Genomic DNA, 22635 nt, shown 5'->3' on the forward strand with positions numbered 1-22635 from the left:
GTTCCTGGCTAACTTCAGGACTGGGGGTAAACTGGGACCCCCTCTGCTGAACCCGGGCCGGTTGATACTGCCTCTTCAGCTGCTACCTCCGAGCAGGTCGATGCTGCCTCTTCAGCTGCTGCCTCCGAGCAGGTCAACGCCGTCCTTCTTGTCTCCGGGCAGGTCGAAGCTGCCTCTTCAGCTGCTGACCCCAAGCAGGTCGACGCTGCCTCTTCAGCTGCTGACCCCGAGCAGGTCGATGCTGTCATTCTTGTCTCCTCGCGGGTCGATGCTACCGCTTCAGCTGCCGACCCCGGGCTGGCCAACGCTACCGCTTCAGCTGCCGACCCCGGGCCGGCTGATGCTGCCTCTTCGGCTGCTGCCGCCGAGCGGGTCAACGCCGCCACCTCAGCTCCTGTTCCGCTGCAGGTCCACGCCACCACCTCAGCTCCTGTTCCGCTGCAGGTCCACGCCACCACCTCAGCTCCTGCCCCTCTGCAGGTCCACGCCGTCACCTCAGCTCCTGCCCCTCTGCGGGTCCACACTGCCACCTAGGTCCAACTTTCTGGGAGAATGGACACAGCCTCTGGCGATCATGCTCCGCCTCACCCAGTTCCTGTTCCTGTCCCGGTGCCGAAGTCTGCAACCACTCGTCTGGTTCCACTTTCTTTTCCAGTAGCGGCTCCAAGGTGGCCAACTGCTCGTTCAGTTCCTGTTGCAGTCTCTGAGTGGGTAGATGCCGGCTCTGGTCCTGTCCCTGTTTGTCCTGTCTCTGTTCGCCCAGGTCCCGTTCTGGCGCCAAGGTCAGCGACCGCTTGTCCACTCAGTGCTCCTGTTTTCCTCAGACGCCAGCCCCCAGAGCGCTCTTATTGTCGTTCCCTCAAGCCCCGGCCTCCACGCCGGCCCCCGGAGGGCTCTTCTCGTCGTCCCCTCGGACCCCGGCCTCCACGCCGGCCCCCGGAGGGCTTCTGCCTTCATCACTGGCCTCCTGCCCAGCCCCTGAAGGGCTTCTGCTGTCATCGCAGGCCTCCTGCCCGGCCCCCGGAGGGTTTCTACCTTCATCCTGCCGGCTCCCTGCCCAACTTCCTACGAACCAACTGGCCCAGGCAGGGACAGCTTGAAAAAGAAAAAACACACATACAAACACACACCTTACTGGACCTGGACCAATGGAGAGGAGGTGGTATATGTAAATGACCTGGAACCTGAACACAAACGTGGTCAAGAAGGCCCAGCAGCACAATAGCATGAACAACACATTATCTTCCCACAATGTCACTTCATGACACTGCCCAAAGCATCAAATATATGCTGCTTTTTAGGTCCTTTGGCATCTCATATAGATGCCACAAGTACCCTTTGGTGTCACTATTGGAGGCCTCAGGAGTGCTACTTTTTGATGCCATGGGAATGAAATTACACACATAAATAACTGCATTAGTGTTATGCACAAAACTGTCAGGGTTACAAGTTACATTGCGAAAACAGAAAATGTTACATACAGTGACAACACACTTGGAAAGCTTGAGTTGTCAATAAATTGCACAGTGTCTTGCATCACAGTTGTACCCCAGTGTCCTGTGCAAAGTCTTGTGTCTTGTTTTACTGTACAACCACCTGAGAGATTTTCCCTTTATCTAAGACATCACTCCTTTTATGCATCAGATATTGAAGCAAGCACATCGTATTTCATGTAGAAGAAGAATAATCTTTATTGTCATTGAGCACAAATACATATTGCACATACATGTTTTACTGAAATTCTTTCTTTGAATTTAACTCATTACACAGTGGGTGCCCAGAGAGTTAGCGCTGAGTGGCTCGCTCAGTGACAAACCTGGTGGGTAGGCTGCAGACTTTTGCATGCCATCCTGCTGCTCTACCCATTGAGCTACCAGGCCACTTGTATGTATCTGACTCATCTCACAGATGAGTTTGTGTGGTGTTTTTAGTTTACTAGTACAAGCACTTAACCAGAAGTAACACAGCCACTATAGACTTATCATTTTAGTGTATAATAGCACTTGAAATTACAGCCTGAATGTGATTTCTAAATTACATTCCTAATCATACCTGAACCATCATGTATGCATGGGTCCCATCACGCTCAGTTCCGGTATCCACCCTTTTCACCCTGCAGCACTTTTATAGGAGGATCATGAGGTGAAGCAGACTCCCCCAAATACCAGACCATTTAGAAATTCAAAGTAGCTCAGTGGATTATCAGCTCCAGCTTAGTTCCAATGAGCCTCTAACATTAAGATGGTAAATGACTACTTCTCCAAAGCGCTTTACAATGTTGCTTGTCATTTACTCATTCACACACTGATGACAGTGGCAGTGGCTGCCATACAAGGTGCTTACCTAAGCCAGTAAATAACGCCTCCATGGCTGCAGCCCATTGTTTTATATAATAAAAAAATAATGGTGTCCCACTGTCCCAGCTGATAATGAACCGGGTAGCAGTTGCATTTCTTTGCGCTTGCTATCCTGGTACTTCCTACCAACTACAAATGTTATGATGTTCATGTCATCATGAAAGACATGACCCCTTCTTCTTTAATGTGCAATTCAACCTTCTGTGCTTCAAATGGAGCTCATTGACCTGCAGTGCAACTCTGACCTCAAACCCAAGTTCAGGGAGGTGAGTGGAAAAGTGGACAAGCTTGAGCAACTTTTGAGAGAAGTGATCCCTGGCTCCCCTGAGCTTTCCAGAATGTTCAAGCAGAGCATTTGACTTTTTGGGAGCACATATTTGTGCAAAAAGATTTTCTCTAACTTGAACATCAATAAATCCAAGCACATGTCCAGACTTACTGATCATCATCTTCAAGTCATACTGAGGATCTAAACTGCTTCCTCCCTTAAGCCAAATGTGGCTCAGCTATGTGAGAGGAAGCGCTGCCAGGTCTCTGGAAGCAAGAAGTAGGCAAAAGAAGCCATATCCAGAAGAACCGTTAATGTTCATGTTCATAAGAACCCATTGAAGTTAAACTGTTAGTAGTGATGTTTGAGAATATTAGATTTTTTTAACAAAGTTTTTTTTGTGGAATACATGATGCGGCCAAGCCTCACCCAGACTCTGCCTCCTGCGGCCCCCAGGTAATTTGAGTTTGAGACCCCTGCACTAGACCAATCAGTGCAGGAACCTAGAGCGGTTGTCCACCAGCTGATGGTTCAATCCCTGGCTCGTCCTGTCCTTGTCGAAGTGTCCTTGAGCAAGACACTGAACCCCTACTTAGTTGGTAAAGCACTTTTAGTGCCAATAGGTAGAAAGGTGCTATATAAGTGCAGACCATTTACCATGGGTTAAGAGACACCCAGGATGCCCCCTGTTCGCCCCTTCTTCTCAGGAAGATTCAGAACCTACTGCACATGCACCAACATGCTGAGATCCATATTTCTATTAGCATGCCAACAAGTGCAGAGTGATAATGCAAACATTTTACATGCTATTGCTGTTAACAGCTCTTCAAATGTACTTCTGTAAATAATACATAACAAGATCTTTTATTGTATCCACTAAAGCAATCTGATATCTCATCTTATAGCCCAGCGGCCTTATAGATAGTGAGCACTTGCCAAGAGTTCAGCCAGGATATTGCATTTCTCCTTGTGCTTGCATCAGTTTCCTGCCACAGTCTAAAGACATGCATGTTAGGTTAATTGGTGAGTCTAAGTTGCCCGTAGGTGTAAATGGTTGTCTTTTTGTCTATGTGCTTTGGTGTTGGCTCTGAGACAGACTGGCAACCTGTCTGAGGTGTACGCCAACTTTCGTCCTATGATGGCTGGGATAGGATCCAGGCCCCCTGAAACCCTACACATGAAATCATTACAGATAATGGATGGATGGAGGAAGAACCAGGGATACAATGTGCCTAAAATCAAAATAACTTTGGTGACAGTGCAAACCAGAAACTGACTGAGCCTAAAATGTCTATAATATATATAGTAATATAAATAACTAAAAAATCTGTTACATTTCTTAAAGGATCAATTTATTTTATGTTAATGAATCAGTGGTACTCCAGAGGTCGCAGAAACAGCAACACTCGTAGAAAAATTAAGGAGTAATGTCAATGCTTGAAGCAGCAGAAATGTGAGAGCCATAAACAGAATGTGCAACTGTGAAGCTTGTCCCAAGGCTTGTGGAGGAGATTTTGGCTCCCACCAATGCAGATTTATCTTTAGACCAAAATTTTGAACATTCACTGCCCACATAGTTTTGTCACTGAGATCAGTCAGGCACAGTGCAAATGTCCGCTGTGCAAGCCCTGTGATCAAATAGTCATCATATTAGGAGGAAACAGGAAGCCCAGGTCTGCAGCACTGTGGTTCTATAAAATGTGTAATTATTGAAGACTAAGCCCAACAGAGAATCAGTGAGCATGAAGTGTAGTCAAAAACAGTGATTCTGTCTCATTATGTTCTTCCCTCTAATGTCAGCAAGCTGTGCCCATGAACTGTCATCCTGCAGTCATAGCAGACTTTTCTTCAGTGGAATAAATGTTATTATCCAACATATGACAAAGAGCCCAATTAAATGTAAAAGTTACTGTTTGGTTTGATAGAGCCTTCCAAATACTGTGATATAACAACGTTATAAGTCACTGTTTAATTTTGGAGGAAAACTGAGCGTGGATTCTGTTGTCAATCATTGTTTATTCTAGTTCACAGGGATTTTATACCAAAAAGCCTACAGAGGTGATTGAACCGATTTAAGTTGTACAAAGTGCTGTTTTTTAACACTACAGACCTGAGTTTGGGTTCTGCATTCCACATCTTGTTCAGTTTAACCTAAAAAAAAGATAATGAAGCCAAACTAAGCTGTAATTGAGCAAATGGCAGGGTAGACGCTGGACAGGTCACCAGTCTACCTTGAAGCTGAATATGTGATATATAAATACTTGACTCTGTTGTGTTGTTGAACCCCAACCTAGTTGCTCCTGGTGAGTATTGGCCAGCTGCATAGCAGCTACCCCATCAGTCTGTGATTGTAAGTGCGAATGAGTAAGTTTGAAGTGCTTTGAGTACCAATAGGTGGAAAATTCAATTCGATTCAATTCAATTCAACTTTATTTATATAGCGGCAATTGACAACAAAATCATCTCAAGGCACTTTACAGAATAAAGTCAAGATTATAAGGATGTAAAGAGACAACCCAACAATTCCCCCTGGAGCAAGCCATAGGCAGCAGTGGAGAGGAAAGACTCCCTTTAACAGTAGAAACCACCAGCAGAACCTCCAGGCTCAGGATGGACGGCCATCTGCCTTGACTGGTTGGGGCAAGTGGAAAGTGAAGAGAGAAAAGAAAAGAGCAACAAAAAGCAACAACAAAACATCGGGCAGGTTGGTAGGACCAGTAGCTGCACGCTGGAAGACACACAGCTTCAAAGCTGGGGACACCTGCAGAAAGGGACAGAGAGAGGGGGACAGAGAAGGACAAAGACAACTACTGGAGAAAACACACAGAGTTAATGTCATTCAGTGGTGACAATTGTGAGATTAGAGGAGAGGAGAGAGGGACAGGAGCAGGAAAGGAGCTCAGTGCATTGGGGGGTGGGTCCCCTAGCAGTGTAAGCCTATAGCAACATAACTATAACTAACTATATGCTTTATTAAAGAGGAAGGTTTTAAGCCTAGAGTTAAAAGTAGAGAGGGTGTCTGTTTCCCGAATCTGAACTGGGAGCTGGTTCCACAGGAGAGGAGGTTGGTAGCTTACATTTACATTTAGTCATTTAGCAGACGCTTTTATCCAAAGTGAATTACAAGTGAGGTACAAGGCAAGCTTAAGGCCCTACCTCCCATTCTACCTTTGGAAATTCTGGGAACCACAAGAAGGCCTGGATTCTGAGATTGAAGTGGTCTACTGGGATGATATGGAACAATGAGGTCTTCTATATATGATGGAGCCTGACCATTCAGGGCTTTATATGTAAGAGGGTTTTAAATTCTAATCTAGATTTAATAGGAAGCCAATGGAGAGAAGCTAGTGAAGGTGAAATATGATCTTTCTTGCTAGTTCCAGTCAGCACTCTTGCTGCAGGATTTTGGATTCATTGCAGGCTCTTTAGGGAGTTACTGGGGCATCCTGAAAGTAGGAAAATACAGTAGTCCAACCTAGAGGTAACAAATGCATGGACCAGTTTTTCAGCATCACTTTGAGACAGGATGCTCCTAAATTGGGCAATGTTCCGTAGGTAGAAGAAGGCTGTTCTAGAGATTTGTTTTATATATGTGGTAATGGACAAATCCTGGTCAAAAACAACTCCAAGGTTCCTTGCAGTAGTACTGGAGGCCAGACTTATGCCATCTAAAGTAATGATATGGCTGGACATCATATTTCTGAGATTTTTGGGCCCAAATACTATGACTTCAGTTTTGTCTGAGTTTGGAAGTAGAAGATTGTGGGACATCCAGGTCTTTATGTCTTGTAGGCATGCTTGAAGCTTGATTAACTGATTATTTTCATCTGATTCTATAGATAAATATAGCTGGGTATCATCAGCAAAGCAGTGGAAATTTCTAATATTGTTGACTAAAGGAGACATATATAAAGTAAAAGGTATTGGTCCTAACACAGAGCCTTGTGGAACTCCATAGCTAACCTTTGTGTGCATGGAGGATTCATCATTGACATGAACAAATTGAAATCTATCAAATAGATAAGATTTAAACCAACCTAGTGCATAGTGCCTAGTGTATTTCATTGTGCAGGGAAACATGCTTTCTATCACTTTGAATCTTGAATCTTGCAGTTCATTTAATCCCAATTTCATGATGCAGTTCTTGTAATAAAATGTTGTGATCAATGGTATCAAATGCAGCACTAAGATCTAACAGAACAAGTATAGAGATGAGTCCATTATCTGGGGGCCAAGAGAAGATCGTTGGTGACTTTTACCAGTGCTATTTCTGTTCTATGATGAACTCTAAATACTGACTGAAAGTCTTCATACAAATTATTCCTGTAAAGGTGATCACATAATTGTTTTGTAACTACTTTTTCAAGTATTTTAGAAATAAAGGGGAGATTTGATATAGGTCTGGCTAAAACACCTGGGTCAAGACAGGGTTTTTTAAGTATGGGGTTAATTACAGCTACCTTATAGGCCTGTGGTACATAGCCTGTTTCTAAAGATAGATTGATGATATCTAATATGAACGTATCTATTAAGGGTAAAGCTTCCTTGAGCAGCTTAGTTGGGTCTAGCAGACAGGTTGTTGGTTTAGATGAGGTAATAATTGAAGTTAGCTCAGCAAGATCTATGTGTAAAAAGTCTAAGAGGGATTGGGGCCTTGGTGATGATTCTAGCACTGCTGTACGTGAAGATCTGTCTGTAATATTTGGGGGAAAGATCTGGTGAAATCTTTCTCTAATAGCTAGAATTTTATTCATAAAGAAAGTCAAGAAGTCATTGCTGCTCCGAGTAAAGGGAATGCTAGGCTCAACAGAACTATGGCTTTTAGTCAGCCTGGTTGACTGACAGCCTGTGCTGAACAGAAACCGGGGGTTGTTCTTGTTTTCTTCTATTAATGATGAAAAATATGCTGTTATGGCATCACAGAGAGCTTTTTTGTATGTTTTCAAACAATTTTTCCAGGCTAACTGAGATTCTTCTAAATGCCACTAAATGCAATGCCACTTCCTTTCTAACTTTCGTGTTGCTTGTTTTAAGTTGCGTTTTTGCGAACTATACCATGGAGATCGCCTCTGCTTTGCTGTCTTCTTTTTCAGAGGGGCAATTATAATAATAATAATTGGACGTAATGAGGCTGCAGAATTGTCAACAAGATAATCTACTTGTGCAGGAGTAACATTAAGGTGGTTACTTTCCATTGTATTGGCATATGGTAAAGCAAATGATGAAAGAATATTATTTATTTATTTTTTGTCCTTTCGATTTATCCTGTGAGTTCAGGGTCGCCACAGCGGATGATTGTACGCATGTTGATTTGGCACAGTTTTTACGCCGAATGCCCTTCCCGACGCAATCCTCCCAACCATCTAAAGTAGGATGGATGCCAACTCTCCTAATAAGTCTAGGCTTTCCCCCAAAATTTTTCCAATTCTTTATGTAGCCCACATCATTTGCTGCTACCACCTAGACAGCTAGTAGTTGAATGACGACATGCGGCTGTACATGTCGTCACTGGTCAAATTTGGCAGGGGTCCAGAGAAAACGCCGGAGTCTTCGTCAAATTTACACACCAATTCAACATTCGTTTTAGTGACCTCCGATTTGCCTAATCAGGCGTCATTAACTCCCGTGTGAATAATAATCTTACTGTATTCACATTTAACTTTAGCCAGGAGTATCAATTATGATTCAACGTCACCTGCTCTGGTCCCAGGAAGGCATTTGACTATGGCCACTGGAGTCTCTAACTTCACGTTTCTGACTATAGAGCTGCCAATGAACAGAGTTGGTTTCTTAGCGGGTGTGTCGCTGAGTGGGGAAAATACATTAGAAACGTAAACCGAGTGGTGGTGAACCTCGGGCATGTGTTTAGCATTAGATCTCTTACAAACCGTCACCCAGCCGGACCGGCTTCCCAGCTGCTCGCGAACTGCCAGGGGAAAGCTAACAGGGGCTACGCTAGGGTGGCCCGCACCAGCTACCGGGGCCTGACTAGCTAAATTATTTTATGTGGTGCGGAGCCGCGCTTCTAATTCCGTGTGCCTCGCCTCCAAAGCTGCAAAAACCTTACACTTATTACATATACAATTATCACTAAAGAAGGCTGAAGAAAAACTGAACATGAGACACACCGAGCAACTGAGAGAAGGAGAGAGAGAGGGAGACAGAGAAGCCATTGCTAGTGGATAACGGCTAAGCTAGCGATAGGTGAAATGTGGAATTTGTAAACGTTAGCTGGTTGTGTTTTACAAGAGCAGGTGCTTGTGTTATACAAGTGTATGTTACGACTCAATTCTTGTGTGATAAAATCACTTATTTAATTAAAAAAAGAGCTGCAATTAATCAGTAAACATTCCTTCGGTAAAAACCCGAGTGTGCAGAAACAGAAGGTGACATAATACGTTTACCGCACTATATAAGCAATATTTAAGTGCAAACCAGTTACCATTTGCTTCCCCTTGAATCTTATTTCACACACTCTCAAAGTATGCAGCAAAACTGAAGCTGAGCACAGCTGTTTTGTTCCTTAGTGGCTCTTTTGACCCTGATTTTTAACAACTCTTATTTAATTATGGAAAATGTATACACTTAGGAATGTTAAAATGTCAAATACTGATAATTACAAACATTATTGGTGCTGCAAAGAGTGCAACGCAACTCCAACTTCTTATTCTGCTGCTCCTTATTATTAATAGAAGCAACTGCAGGGGACAAATTGTCCAATTAATCAGGTGTATGTAATGGACATATTAATTCCTTATATAGACGATGTGGAATTTTTAGACAAACTGATCAGCTCTTAGGACAGCACTGTCGGGCAGTCAACCTGAGGAGCCTGTGTCAGTCCAGTGATTCGATGTTAGTGTGTTTAGAAAAAAAATTCAGATCATTACATCACTACGCAGTATCTAAAAAGTAATCAGTTCACCTAGTGAATAAATACAACATTATCAAAGGCTTCCAGAAAGGTGGATTAAGGGCATTAAGAAAGTGGTACTATGTGCAGGATGTTGTTCCTGGCGGGGACAATCTGGGTGGGACCAGTCACGGATCAGCTGTTGTTCCTTCATAGCTCTGCCAGCGGTTTAAGATGACTGGCTCTATAGGTCTTATCCATGTGGATCAAGAAGTGGACTCCTTGAAAATGAGGATGAATGTCATCATCAGGTATGATGGAAAGCCAGAGAGAGGCATATAACAGACAAGCAAAGCCAACAATCTATGAAGCTGGAATCAAATTGAAAAAGTGACTGAAGTGATGAAAACCAATCACATTGAATAATTAAGTCACATCACATACTGATCAACTGCTTTCAGTGCTTGACTCTCTTGACTGTCTTGTTGTGATAGACCCACGTTTCAAATGAAATCTTGCATATCTAATATGATTTCATACATGGTGCTTTTTTGAATGGGGTTAATAAAATTTTATGATTGGACATTGTCAGCTCAGTCTTAACAAAACCATAAGCTTGAATTTCTTTTTTTCTGTTGCCTAAGTTCAGTTGAGAGATTAAACCTGTGATGGTGAAGTAATATTAACACAGGACATATTGAAAACTGAAAACAAGGTTGTAGTCTGTGACAAACAGCTTGAATTTTATTCCCGTTCCAAGGAATTGGGGAGCTTTTAGTATTCACTAAAATTAAAGGCTCCTAAATCAATATGACAGGATGATTTGGTCCACATCAGAGCTGGGTGCTTCAGCTGTTTTTGATGGATGGGGAGAAAGAAAAGGAATCATTTTCCAAACCATTAGTTGTTTTGTCATTTATTCTGTTTGTTTTTATTGTAGGACACAGAATCTACCAAGAGACAGGGACTGCACATTGAGTACATAAACATAAAGTATCTGATGTTTAAAGCCTATGAAACCAGCCATAAAACAGGTTAGATATGACTGAGGGCTCTGTCTTTTTAGTTTAGGTTATTTTCTGAGTAAGTCTTGCACACAAGTTTGCTTTCCCATTAGACAATACTGTACTTGTCCCTGGTTTTTGCTACACCAGGACTTGTATAGTGACGCACAGCAAGTACAGTACAGGGCTGTGAAAAACTATTGAACCTCCTCCTGATTTTCTCTCTTATTGTCATTATGTCATGTTAAAATGTTTCTTCGAACACAATCTAATATAAAAGAAATACACCCTTAAATGATTTACTTAGATATTTTGTGACACCTGGATCAGTTATCTGTGTGTTCTTATTATACCTTTAAAAATTTGGAGATCACTGTGGATCTGCAGAGCCCCTGAGACATTTTGAAAAATCTCTGTCAACCTTCTCAGACTGATGGATTTCAGTTTGATAGATGTTTGTATGTAAGAAATGAAGGACTCGATACTTATCTCCACAGGCCTTGATGGTATTACATGTCCATTTTGAACGGTGTCTTCTCTTGGGGGGGGTTCGAGCTCAATACTGATCAGCACTGGTGCATGTGTATAATGCTGCTGCCACTGTGTGGACAAAAGGTGTAACGTCCTATAATAGAGCAGATATGTCTGAGTAGGTGAGATCAGCCCATGAGGCAACAACTTCATTAGTGAGTTTTTAACAAAAAGGCACTTCTGTGGTGAAACAGCTTCAAGCCAACAGATGCAGATAAACAGAAACATGGAACGGAAATATTCTGAAACATTTAATACAAACGTTTCACCCCAATGTGAACTTGGATGAAATGTGTCTTGTCAGTTGGTCCTTGCAACAGCAGGGTAATTTCACACCGATATAAGGGCAGTATTTAGTGCCTACATTTGAGTAGTTGATGAAATAATGAAAGTTAAATATGATAATGCTCTAACATTTCCACTAAGCAACATATGGAAAGACCTTACACTGACCACCAGATGTCACCATAGGAGAATGTGTCAAGTGTTTAGGAGATGGGCTGTGGGCTCTTTCAGGGACCAGTCTTTGGAAGGACTAACTACATCATTAGTGTGATTGCTGAAAGCAACTAGTTACGCTACTAGTCCTAAATGCTATAAGCTACAAACATGGTTCCAAATGCAATATAAAAAACATGTTTGGGAGAGCTGTGCTATTACTCTGTGTGCTGACAGCTAATGTACTGTAATTATTAATAATATTAATATGATTTTTTAAAATGGAAAGTCTATGGGAGTGATGTTTAAACTCCAATATATCAAAAGCGCCAACGTCGGTTCAGTTATATAACTCGTTTTGTAACTCTTAAAAAAACTTTTTTTTTTCTGATTTCACTTCTATATTGTACAATGAATTTAGTAATACCACATTTTATTTTTTCATCTTATCTTCCGAACTTCATTAGTGTTGAGAGGGCAAGATGATGAAGAAGATGGCAACAGCTGATTCCTTTGGACAGGCTGCCATCTGCTGGAGAGTTTGTGAATAGCAATTAAAACTTCTTTATTGTTTCTGTCACTTCTAAGTAGTTCAGGCCTCCCAATCTCACAGCATCAAACAGTAATATTTCAAAAACTACACATGCTAACAGGATGAAACTTTGTGGACAGCTGCCCCATGATGAAATTCAATTCAATTCAATTCAACTTTATTTATATAGCGCCAATTCACAACAAAGTCATCTTAGGGCACTTTACAGAATAAAGTCAAGATTATAAAGATGTATAAAGAGAACCCAACAATTCCCCCTGGAGCAAGCCATAGGCAACAGTGGAGAGGAAAAACTCCCTTTAACGGAAGAAACCTCCAGCAGAACCAGGCTCATGTTAAATGCATCACATGTTACAGTGTTGCCTCTATTGCTCCACTGGGCAAACTGCTAATTATTTTGTTAAGCAGCTGGCATCTGCTGCCAGCCACAGCAGCTGCAGCGGTTGGCTTTCAGCAATTACACACATTTTTTGTAGGATATGCCCATTCTAGTTTGTATCAGTATTTGATCATTTTTGTTTGTAATATGTCTCTTTTTCCACAGTTTGTTGTGACCTATGCCTACATTTTTTAAATTATTTTTCATCTAACAGTGTTTATATACAGACTGTATTTTGTCTTCATCCTGTTTTTGGACCTGTAACTATAGTGTTATAACATTTTGTGTGTAATGTTTGAACAAAGTACTACTTTACACATCATGTTTTTGTTTACTTATCATCAAAAATACAACAGTTTCAATAAAACTAATGTATCAATAACAAGATTGGATATACATACTAAACACTTGTGTTATTCTGATGAGTGTACGGTGATAACAGTGTATGAAACAATCATTCATGTGTGAAGTATTTGCACATGGAACACAGACATAGTCATATTTATGACAAACACCAAGCCGTATTTTGTTGACAGTTGTCTATAGAGTCCTCATAAGACAACCCTCTCTGCATATGATAAAGTCTGCTAATCGCACGCCGTGGAATCATTATCCTGCACTTACTTTGTAAAATAAAACACGTCTGTACAATTCTGTTTAAGAAATTGTTAATAACGGGGGAATTGAGAATGTGTAGGAGGATTTCAAAAAAAACAAGAACCCTTTTTAGTAAAATTGATTCCAAGCCATTGTTCTCCAGGCATATCAGAAGGGTGAGTGTTAACAACCAACATGGCAGGTAACCTGCTTTTTTTTTTCCGCTTAAGTGGTTGCATGGAAAGACACCCAAGAAATCACTCTCTTTGATGGTTACTTTTTTAATAATAACCAGCTCTATAGTACCTCTAATGATGTCTAATAAAAGTCTATCAAAATAAATTGTTCTAGGTCCAGTCTTCTTGTAGACACTTCCAGAATCGAGTCAAAGAATATGCCAAAGTGGTAACTGTTCAAGGCAGAGGCTATCTGAAACGAGCTTCTAGTCAGACATTTCCACTTTTAACCAGAGACACATGACCTCAGGATCCCTCATCTAAAACCATATTAAAACAGAAGAGTGTATAAGCCCTAGCAAAATCCTGACATGATATCACCAGCGAATGGTCATTGAGCCAGGTGTCTCTCAGATGTTTGTGTTAGCTGATAGTATATACGAATGCATTGGCCCCTATTAAACAACGGCTGAAAAGGTTTGGCAGGGTATAGCATTGCGTCGGCATAAAGACTCATAAATTCGAAATCACAATGTAGGAAATTAAGTGGATTATGAGCATATCTGCACGTGAAAGCTTTGTTTTCAACAAATGCAATTATGACAAATTTAGGGATTTGACCTATATAAAGATTTTCTTGGTTACACACTCTTGTACCAGCAGGTACAGAAAAGGTTTTTACACTCACACGGTCTATACCATATTTTGCATTAGTGTGTCACAGGGCCTGGCTTAGTCTCACAATGGGAGATACTTTTTTCATGAATAAACTAGCAGAGACAATTCTGACATTGTACTGAGTGTTAGTAGGCATCATCAGACAGAATTCATTTTTTGCACATATTAATTTCTCCTAAAAGAACAGATCTGCACATATCGGGGCTATTAACTCCAGTATATGGCTGTCTCTGGTGTAATCACCCCTTAATGTATGACCCTGTCACCATCTATTGTCACCATCTATTAATGCATCATCCATGTTAATAGAGGTATCCTTGCAAAAAAGAGCTATACTGAATTGCGGAAGTAGAAATTCTCTTCCATAATTTGTAAGTAATTCCAGAATGCCTCTGTATGGATAAGTTTTGGAGGACTGTGTTATAAACCTATCCCTGAGAGTTATATCAACCTGTGAAAAAAGGGAGGCCCCGGACAATTCACAAAACTGACATTTGCGCCGTAAGCAATGTTTGATCCGTCAGGGTTAGCGATTTTGACACGGGTATACAGGTGTGTATTCAAGTCTAGGTAATCTTCTCCAAATGATAAAATGTAGAATTCCAGAAGTCCGCTAGATGTAAACACAGATAGCAATGGGGTTTTAACATATGTGGATTTCTCAATAATTGTCTGCCTACGGCACAAAGGTCTAATTCGCTTTTAACACATTCTTGTGACTGGCTGTGCATCAGCGTAATTGTTTATTTCAGAAGATATGGCTACTCTCCAGTCCAGAGGGGATCCTGCTTCTTTTGCGGCCAGGCTTCTTCTTAGCAGTCTTTGCTGTTTTATATGATTTTTTTTTACAGGTTTTGGCTCAGCCATGCCACGCCTAAATCCCACAGGAGCCATTTTTATTGGTCTTTTACACGACACAGGCAGCCCGTTTCCCTCCCGCTTCTGTGTGCTTCTCCCAATATTAGACACCACATCACCTACAATACTGTTTTTTCCAGGTGAAGGGCAGCTATACTGAATCCCTGTTTAAGTAAGTGAATGGCCATCCTGAAAAGACTGCGCCATATCAACTCCTTATCCAGTCAATGTTTGGTCCAGAAATATTGTTTTAAAGGTTAAAAGTAGAATTTAACGATTACTTTCCCGTATGTAAATGGTATATATTGATTCTGATCGTTTTCTAAGTTCTATGTCATTAATGACTGATTTGGAGAGCGGACATGACTGTCCCCCACTAACTAATAATCTGCATTATCACTGTAAATTAATATATTATATTCACCCCTATGGATGTCTGCAGGTTAGGAAAGCGACTCCTGATTTGAACCCCAATATCTGTGGTAGTTTTCTTTTGAATATAACCGTTAGACCGTTAGCTTCCATAAAGTAGACATGATTTGTAATACTGTTGTACTGCATAGATACCCTCCCCTTTAGATGGATTCTACATAGTTTGATAAAAACCTACTGTGTAATGCTGTACACTTCCCTTGTTTCTCTTGAGTTGTAGATACTGTATTTATAACTGCATCCCTATGTGAAAAATGTTCCAGTCCTGAGAGTTCTGTACCTTGTGAGGTTACTTGAGAACTATGGGTCTCGCAAGCTTTGTTTTGTACTTCCATATTTTATTGTTTGGGTAATGGTATGGTAATAATGGTGATGAGGCCGTTGCTGGGAATCATGATGTAAAATCAGTTTTTTCCATGATGATTAAAAAGCTCTGCTCCTCACAGCTGCTATTGTAATAGTGTAAGACCATATTTTCATCAACAATCACCTGCTGTAACTCTTGTTTATAAAATGTCCCCGGTCTTTTAACCTGTACACCAGTGGATCTAACGCTACACATTCCAGTATTGTGATATATTCATCACTTTCATACCTTACAGTGTCTCCCATCTTGTATATGAAACAGACAATGCTCAAGTTTTAATGACAATCGACTCATTACTCTTATTGACAGGCCTCGACAAGGTCCTGGTTAACATATCGCTGTGAATTAACAGAAGGAAAATAGCACCACATTCTGGTGCGTAGAGTTCTATTAAACTGCTCTGCAATGCATTCCTTGGTCTCATTTTTAGTTGAAAAATAACAAATATTAAAAGAGTTTAGCATGCTCTGGAATGATTTATTATAGAATTCAATTCAATTCAACTTTATTTATATAGCGCCAATTCACAACAAAGTCATCTCAGGGGAAGTCAGAATTGTCATCAAGAGTTTGAGGAGTATGTAATATCCCACATAATGCTTGTGTTACAGAGACCCCTGATTCATCTTTAACACACCTCACCCATGCATACTTGGAGAAAACATCAATACATGTCGGCAGGTACCTCATGTTGTCATTTTCCTTAGAATGATCAGCCATGTCCACCAAATCTGTTTTAAAACTATCTATCTATCTTATTTCACAATAAACATGTTCTAATACTTGGTCAAAAGAATCTCTGATGAGATGGTTATGGATTCTCCAAGCAACCCTATTATATTTCGGGTGATAGATTCACCACGACACGTGTGGTATGCTGTTTGTTCATCTTCAGCCATGCATCCGTAACACCTGGCTCTTTTGGATGCCCATATCATCTCACAGACGCACCGTCTAAAAAAACGCTCTCATCAAATCCGCAACTTCAGCCGTAATTGTCAGATGGTGGACTGGTATGGGTAAATACCTGGGGCTGACGGGGGGTAGATTAGCATAAATATGATACAGAAGTTCCTCTTCCACACATGCCCGTCTGTACTCTGAAGAGGCCTCCTGCTGATCATCCTACTGCTGGTCATCTGTTACATTATACACAGGTGGAGGAATACTGGATATGTTGGGAACAACTGCTTCTTCATCTTCTTTATAAGCACATTGTGATGTCTCCCCATCATAGACACAGTTATCTATACATGAATGAATGAATACATGACAGATAAAAAGAACATTCATTTTGTTCAATAAACAGACACACAAACTATGTACTTTACAGTAAAAAATGTATATAATTACCACTTAATACCATTATCCCATAATTGCTGTTTTACTCACTTGTTGCCTCTTTGAGCTTTGCTCCAACTCTGCAGTTATTTACACTCTGGACTACTCTATCTCAGCATCTGTTCGCCATTTAGTCTGATTATATATCTCAAATCCCAGTCTCTTCCACAGAGGGTGACCTTCTCATTCTCATGGACGTCTCTAGTTTTTCCAGCTCGCAAATAAGCGTATAAATGGTAATTCCATTTCGATCTCACGTGTGTTTATCGTATTACTCACCATAGTGATTCCCCCTATTCATGACCTCCCACACTTATCATATGGTCTGCACTTATATAATAATAATAATAATAATTCATTTTATTTTTATTTATAGTGCTTTTCTACCTATTACTACTCAAATAATTTTACACTCTTCATTCACTCTCGCAATCTGGGAAAAAAAGCTACTAAGTTGAGGTTCAGTGTCTTACTCCAGGAAACTTTGTCATGTGACCGGAGGAACTGGGGATCAAACCAACAACTGTGAAATTAGTGGAGGAATGTGCCACAGTCCTATATTATTCATTAAACATTCATTTGAATCTTATCCTCATGTTCTGTACTTTCTCGGTTCATCTTGTCGTGGCAAAATTCGACAATTACAGGTAACAGACACCTCAAGTTTAATCACTAAAGAAGCTTCCACATCCAGGATGTATTTCATATCTAACATGAATTTATATCATCCTGTTGCTGGGCAGAATTTCCTTTCAGGAAACAGCCGAAAGGAAAGGAAGAAGAAGACATATAGATATAGATAAGTATAAATATAAAAGCTACAGTATGTGAAAACTCAAAGTAACAATTTATGTCAAATTGCAGTGCACAAGTATTATACATCATATAATTATCAAACATGACTTATTAGTCCGTGAGAATATACTGTAGCAACCCACGGTTTATGGGAACCAACTGTGGGAGGTGGTGAAGCTAAAGCTAACCCTAACTGACTTAGCTAACCTAATCGGCTAGCTTGGGTGCTAGCAAGCTAACATCAACGAACAGTTCAAAATGGCAGGCGGAAGGGAGAACACTTGCGCCCCATACACCGCACGACCCCAAGTGCCTCGAGCTGTTTGACATAAGCAATCACAACACAACTCTTGCCTTTTTACAGCTACCTCTCACAACAGAGATAGCTGCGCTTTATTTTGAACACACCCACAAGTAGCCGATCACCGTGACGGCCATTCATACACCCATCACCTTCACTCACAGTGCCGGCTAACACATACACTTTACATGACAAACTTAAACATGTGAACACACCTAATGACACTAACTGTAACGTAATCATTTAACATTTAAGCCATTAAAGCACAGAACTATTCAGAACACATTTACCCATAATTCCCTTGGGGCAGATTGCATCCGCACCCACACTAACCCACTTGCTGGGCCGTTACAATACTTACATCAGCAACAATCACCATGGCTGCATGCATGTGGTCTGAAACCTCTGGTTCAAAAGAAGTAAGGACATCTTTCACCCCTGAATGGTATTTGGTTGCTTGGCAGAACTTCACAATTGTTTTGTATTTGTTGTCCAGTGCCTCCCTCAACTTACTGAGGATTGAAACATTCATCAAATGTTTAAAATGGGAAAACATGCCACGCAGTGAGAAGAGAAAAGGCCATTCCTTTTTAACCACTGCAATGGTTGGGGCAGGGACATTGTTGAGATAGTGGTGTTGGATGACCTAGGTCTTCCCCATTAGAGGTTCAGCTCTCTCAGCCCCACCCATTCCTTCCTTTGAGTAAATGCTAAGAAGTTCAGTTTTAATGTCATTCAACGATGCCACAGATTCACTGAGTGGAAATTCGGTAGGACACCAACTGACACAACCGTATTGATCCACAGGACCTCTTGAATTGGCTGTGCCTCCCTCAGGAACTTTAGTATGTGACCGTCTCTCTCTGCGTGTTCTGGCAAGAGTGTTGTTTCTATTTTTATACTCTACCATAGTTTTTACTTGTTGAAGAAAGGAATAACAAACATCTCCAATAATGTCACCATTTTTCCCAACATCAGGAAAACTTTTTGGATGGTCCCTTACAATTTCCCGGACAATATTATTCTAACATGTGATCCACCACTACCTTTACCATATCCTTTCTATCTCCTGGAGATGGCCTTGTTTGATTTGCTACTACTCTTACACTACACTGAACCCCAACTTAGTTGCTCCTAGTGAGTGTTGGCCAGCTGCATAGCAGCTCCACCATTGATGTATAAGTGTGTGTGTGATTGTGAGTGTGAATGGGTAAATAAGAAGCAGTGTAAAGTGCTTTGAGTGCCAATAGGTAGAAAAGCGCTATATAAGTGTATGTACTATCCTATCCATCCTATCCTGAGAGCGTGTTATACTTGATGGCACAGTGGAAGTAGTGTTCAAGGAGCTGGTGACAATATTAGGAGAGGGAAGAGGAACCAGTTCCAGCTGAACTGTTTCAAATCCTACAAAACATAGAGCACAACTTTACCTGAAGAGACAGTAAACCATGAAAGGGTATTTATTTATGTTGGTCTTTGTGAATATTTCTTTGTGAATGTATTTTATCTAAGTATTGTATTGTATCTGAGTAGGATGCAAAGGTTGAGGTAGGAGGTACTGACAAAATGAGAGCTTATGCTTCTTGTGTGGTTTTAGATCCAGTGTGTTAATACACTATGAAAAAATAACTGTCAGAAAGTCACACTGGTGAAGCTGTCCTGGAAAAAATGACATCAACTCTGGTATGTGCTGCAACAGCGATGGGGTAAGAATAAGGCTGAACAGTAGGACACCACAGGCTACAGAGAGATCAGGTGAATATATGTAACAATACAGGTAACAAAGTAGGCTAAACAACAAGTCTGAGGAGGAATGTGAGGAATAGGTCATAATTATACTACTCTTGACCAGTGAGTTGGAACAGTGTCAAAGTATAGTTACCTTCATTCTTAAACCCATTCAGTAGTAAACCCAGAAATTTCCTGCACTATGTTTAGACTTAGGTCTAAGGTATTTCTCGATATCCTTTTCTCGTACGAAAGCCAAGTCTTCTCTGTTTTCCACAGTTCTTTCATCCCATCCAGTTCTTTCAATCCATCCAACAGCGATGTCAGAGTTTCATCAGAAAGGCCCGGTAGGAGTGACACCACCACTTCTTTTATTATCTCCTCATTCATTTTCAAAAATAATTTTGGCAGACAATCAATCTAATAATTGAATTAGAGGTAGGTAATATTATGGTTATGAATATATCAATGTTTTTATTAAAACACAAAGACAGACCACAAATAATGTAAGCCAAAAATAGAATATATAGACAAAAACCTTTTCCAAAGGTTGGTTTTCAGCTGTAATCAAACAAACTATACATTTTTTGATTTTACCACTCATTTCAGTCAAATTCTGTGCATTTTAAGACCTACAACAACCTATGTCCTTCTTTTTTTTATTTTTATTTTTTAATATATCAGCCTATTGCTTGGATAGTAATGGAACTACGAATGCTTAATTAAAATCACAGTTAAAATTACATCCAAAAAGAACAATGGTATTTGTTGTTACAATCCAAAAGTTGACTTAACATCTAACAGCTTCTTAATGTACTATTCTCCTTTTGCACTATATACCAACTGGGGCATAACAATTTAACTATTTACAAATTTAACACTAAGTAATTGACAGAAAGCAATATAGTTAGAGGAGTACCAACAATGATAATTTGTCTCAATAGTTCTGTCATACCTGAAATGCTGGTCATAAAAAACGCCAAACAATAGTGGGCATCTAAACCTAAATAGCTTAATCAGAAAATAACAGCCAGTATAAGTAGTATTTTGAGATGTAACTATTCAAAATAGAATATTGTTAATGCACACACTATGTTACTATAATAATAATAAAAAAGTACATTCCAAAGTATTGGAAGTCCTTCTCCTTGCAAAGAAGGACTAGTTGCATGTGATCTGTTACGGATCTATTGTGACGCAAAATGTCAGTGAGGTTCAGGTAAACAGCTAAAATTTTGTGGGGCTTTTTTTCCCTGATCCAAAAGTATTCACTACCTCAAAGGCATCTTGGTACAGGCTCATCAGGTTTAGACAAATCCGAGAGAGTTTGGCCTAGCTCCTTATGTTTTCTTGAAACATGTGAGGCCAAACTGGATGCAACTGTAAACTGCAATCACAACCTCTGACTGGGCTTTTAGTTTCCAATCTTTCCTGTATGTGTGACTTCAAATGCTTCATGAGGGTGCTTAACGTGTCAAAGGTAAATGTACAAGACTGCCATACATTTTAAGGGTGTATCCAGTTGTTTAGATTAGATTAGATTTTAGATTAGTTTAGTGTTGTGGATATAGTGCAAATAAATTAGGAAGAAGGAGTTTAAAGTGATAGTAGTGCAGTGCAAGTTATTGCATGTTTTGTAAGGTAGTGACTGTAAATGAACAGTTGCCAGTGCAAATAAGCAGTTTTGTGGTTCAGTAACCTAAAAGTTATGTGTAAACAGTCCAGAAGTGCAAATGTCATCGTAAGGGGGGTTACAATGGGGGGGCGGGGGGCAGTACAGCAGGGTGCAAAGTTCAATAAAGAGATACCTCTGGGGAAAAAACTGTTCTTGTTTTGAGGTACCTGAAGCGCCTGCCGGAGGGCAAGAGAGAGAACAGTCTATGGGTGGGATGACAGGAGTCCTTACAGATGCCGCGAGCTCGATGCAGGCAGTTCAATTAAATTCAATTCAACTTTATTTATATAGTGCCAATTCACAAAAAAGTCTCAAGGCACTTTACATAAAAATGTCAAGATTATAAAAATAAGATGTATAGAGAGAACGCAACAATTCCCCCTGAAGCAAACCCTAGACAACAGTGGAGAGGAATAACTCCCTTTAACAAAAGAAACCTTCAGCAGAACCAGGCTCAGGGTGGACGGCCATCTGCCTTGACCGGTTGGGGTGCGTGGAAAGTGAAGAGAGAAAAGAACAGAGCAACAAAAAGCAACAACAAAACATCGGGCAGATTGGTAGGACCAGTAGCTGCACGCTGGAAGACACAGCCGGGGGCACCTGCAGAAAGGGACAGAGACAGGGGGACAGAGAAGGACAAAGACAACTATGGGAGAAAACACACAGAGTTAATGACATACATTGGTGACAATTGCGGGGTGAGAGGAGAGGAGAGAGGGTCAAGAGGAGGAAAGGAGCTCAGTGCATCCGGGGGTGGGTCCCCCAGCAGTCTAAGCCTATGGCAGCATAACTATAACTAACTATATGCTTTATTAAAGAGGAAGGTTTTAAGCCTAGACTTAAAAGTAGAGAGGGTGTCTGCTTCCTGAATCTGAACTGGGAGCTGGTTCCACAGGAGAGGAGCTTGATAGCTAAAGGCTCTACCTCCCATTCTACTTTTGGAAATTCTGGGAACCACAAGTAGGCCTGCATTCTGAGATCGAAGTGGTCTACTGGGATGATATGGTGCTATGAGGTCTTCTATATATGATGGAGCCTGACCATTCAGAGCTTTATATGTAAGAAGCAGGGTTTTAAATTCTATTCTAAATTTAATGGGAAGCCAATGGAGAGAAGCTAGTGAAGGTGAAATATGATCTCTCTTGCTAGTTCCAGTAAGCACTCTTGCTGACTTTGAGACAGGATGCTCCTAATTTTGGCAATGTTCTGTAGGTGGAAGAAGGCTGTTCTAGAGATTTGTTTTATATGTGAGGTAAAGGACAAATCCTGGTCAAGAATAACTCCAAGGTTCCTTGCAGTAGTAC

General features: G+C 40.8%; 2 pseudogenes; both read right to left on the reverse strand.

Moving 5' to 3' along the window:
• Window positions 1-859: 859 nt before the first annotated feature.
• On the reverse strand, window positions 860-8486 carry LOC137125182 (uncharacterized; annotated as a pseudogene).
• Window positions 8487-18256: 9770 nt separating this feature from the next.
• Window positions 18257-19816, reverse strand: LOC137125183 (uncharacterized; annotated as a pseudogene).
• Between the last annotated feature and the right edge of the window lie 2819 nt (window positions 19817-22635).

This window comes from Channa argus, chromosome 4 (assembly GCF_033026475.1).
Source record: "Channa argus isolate prfri chromosome 4, Channa argus male v1.0, whole genome shotgun sequence".
Classification (NCBI taxonomy): domain Eukaryota; kingdom Metazoa; phylum Chordata; class Actinopteri; order Anabantiformes; family Channidae; genus Channa; species Channa argus.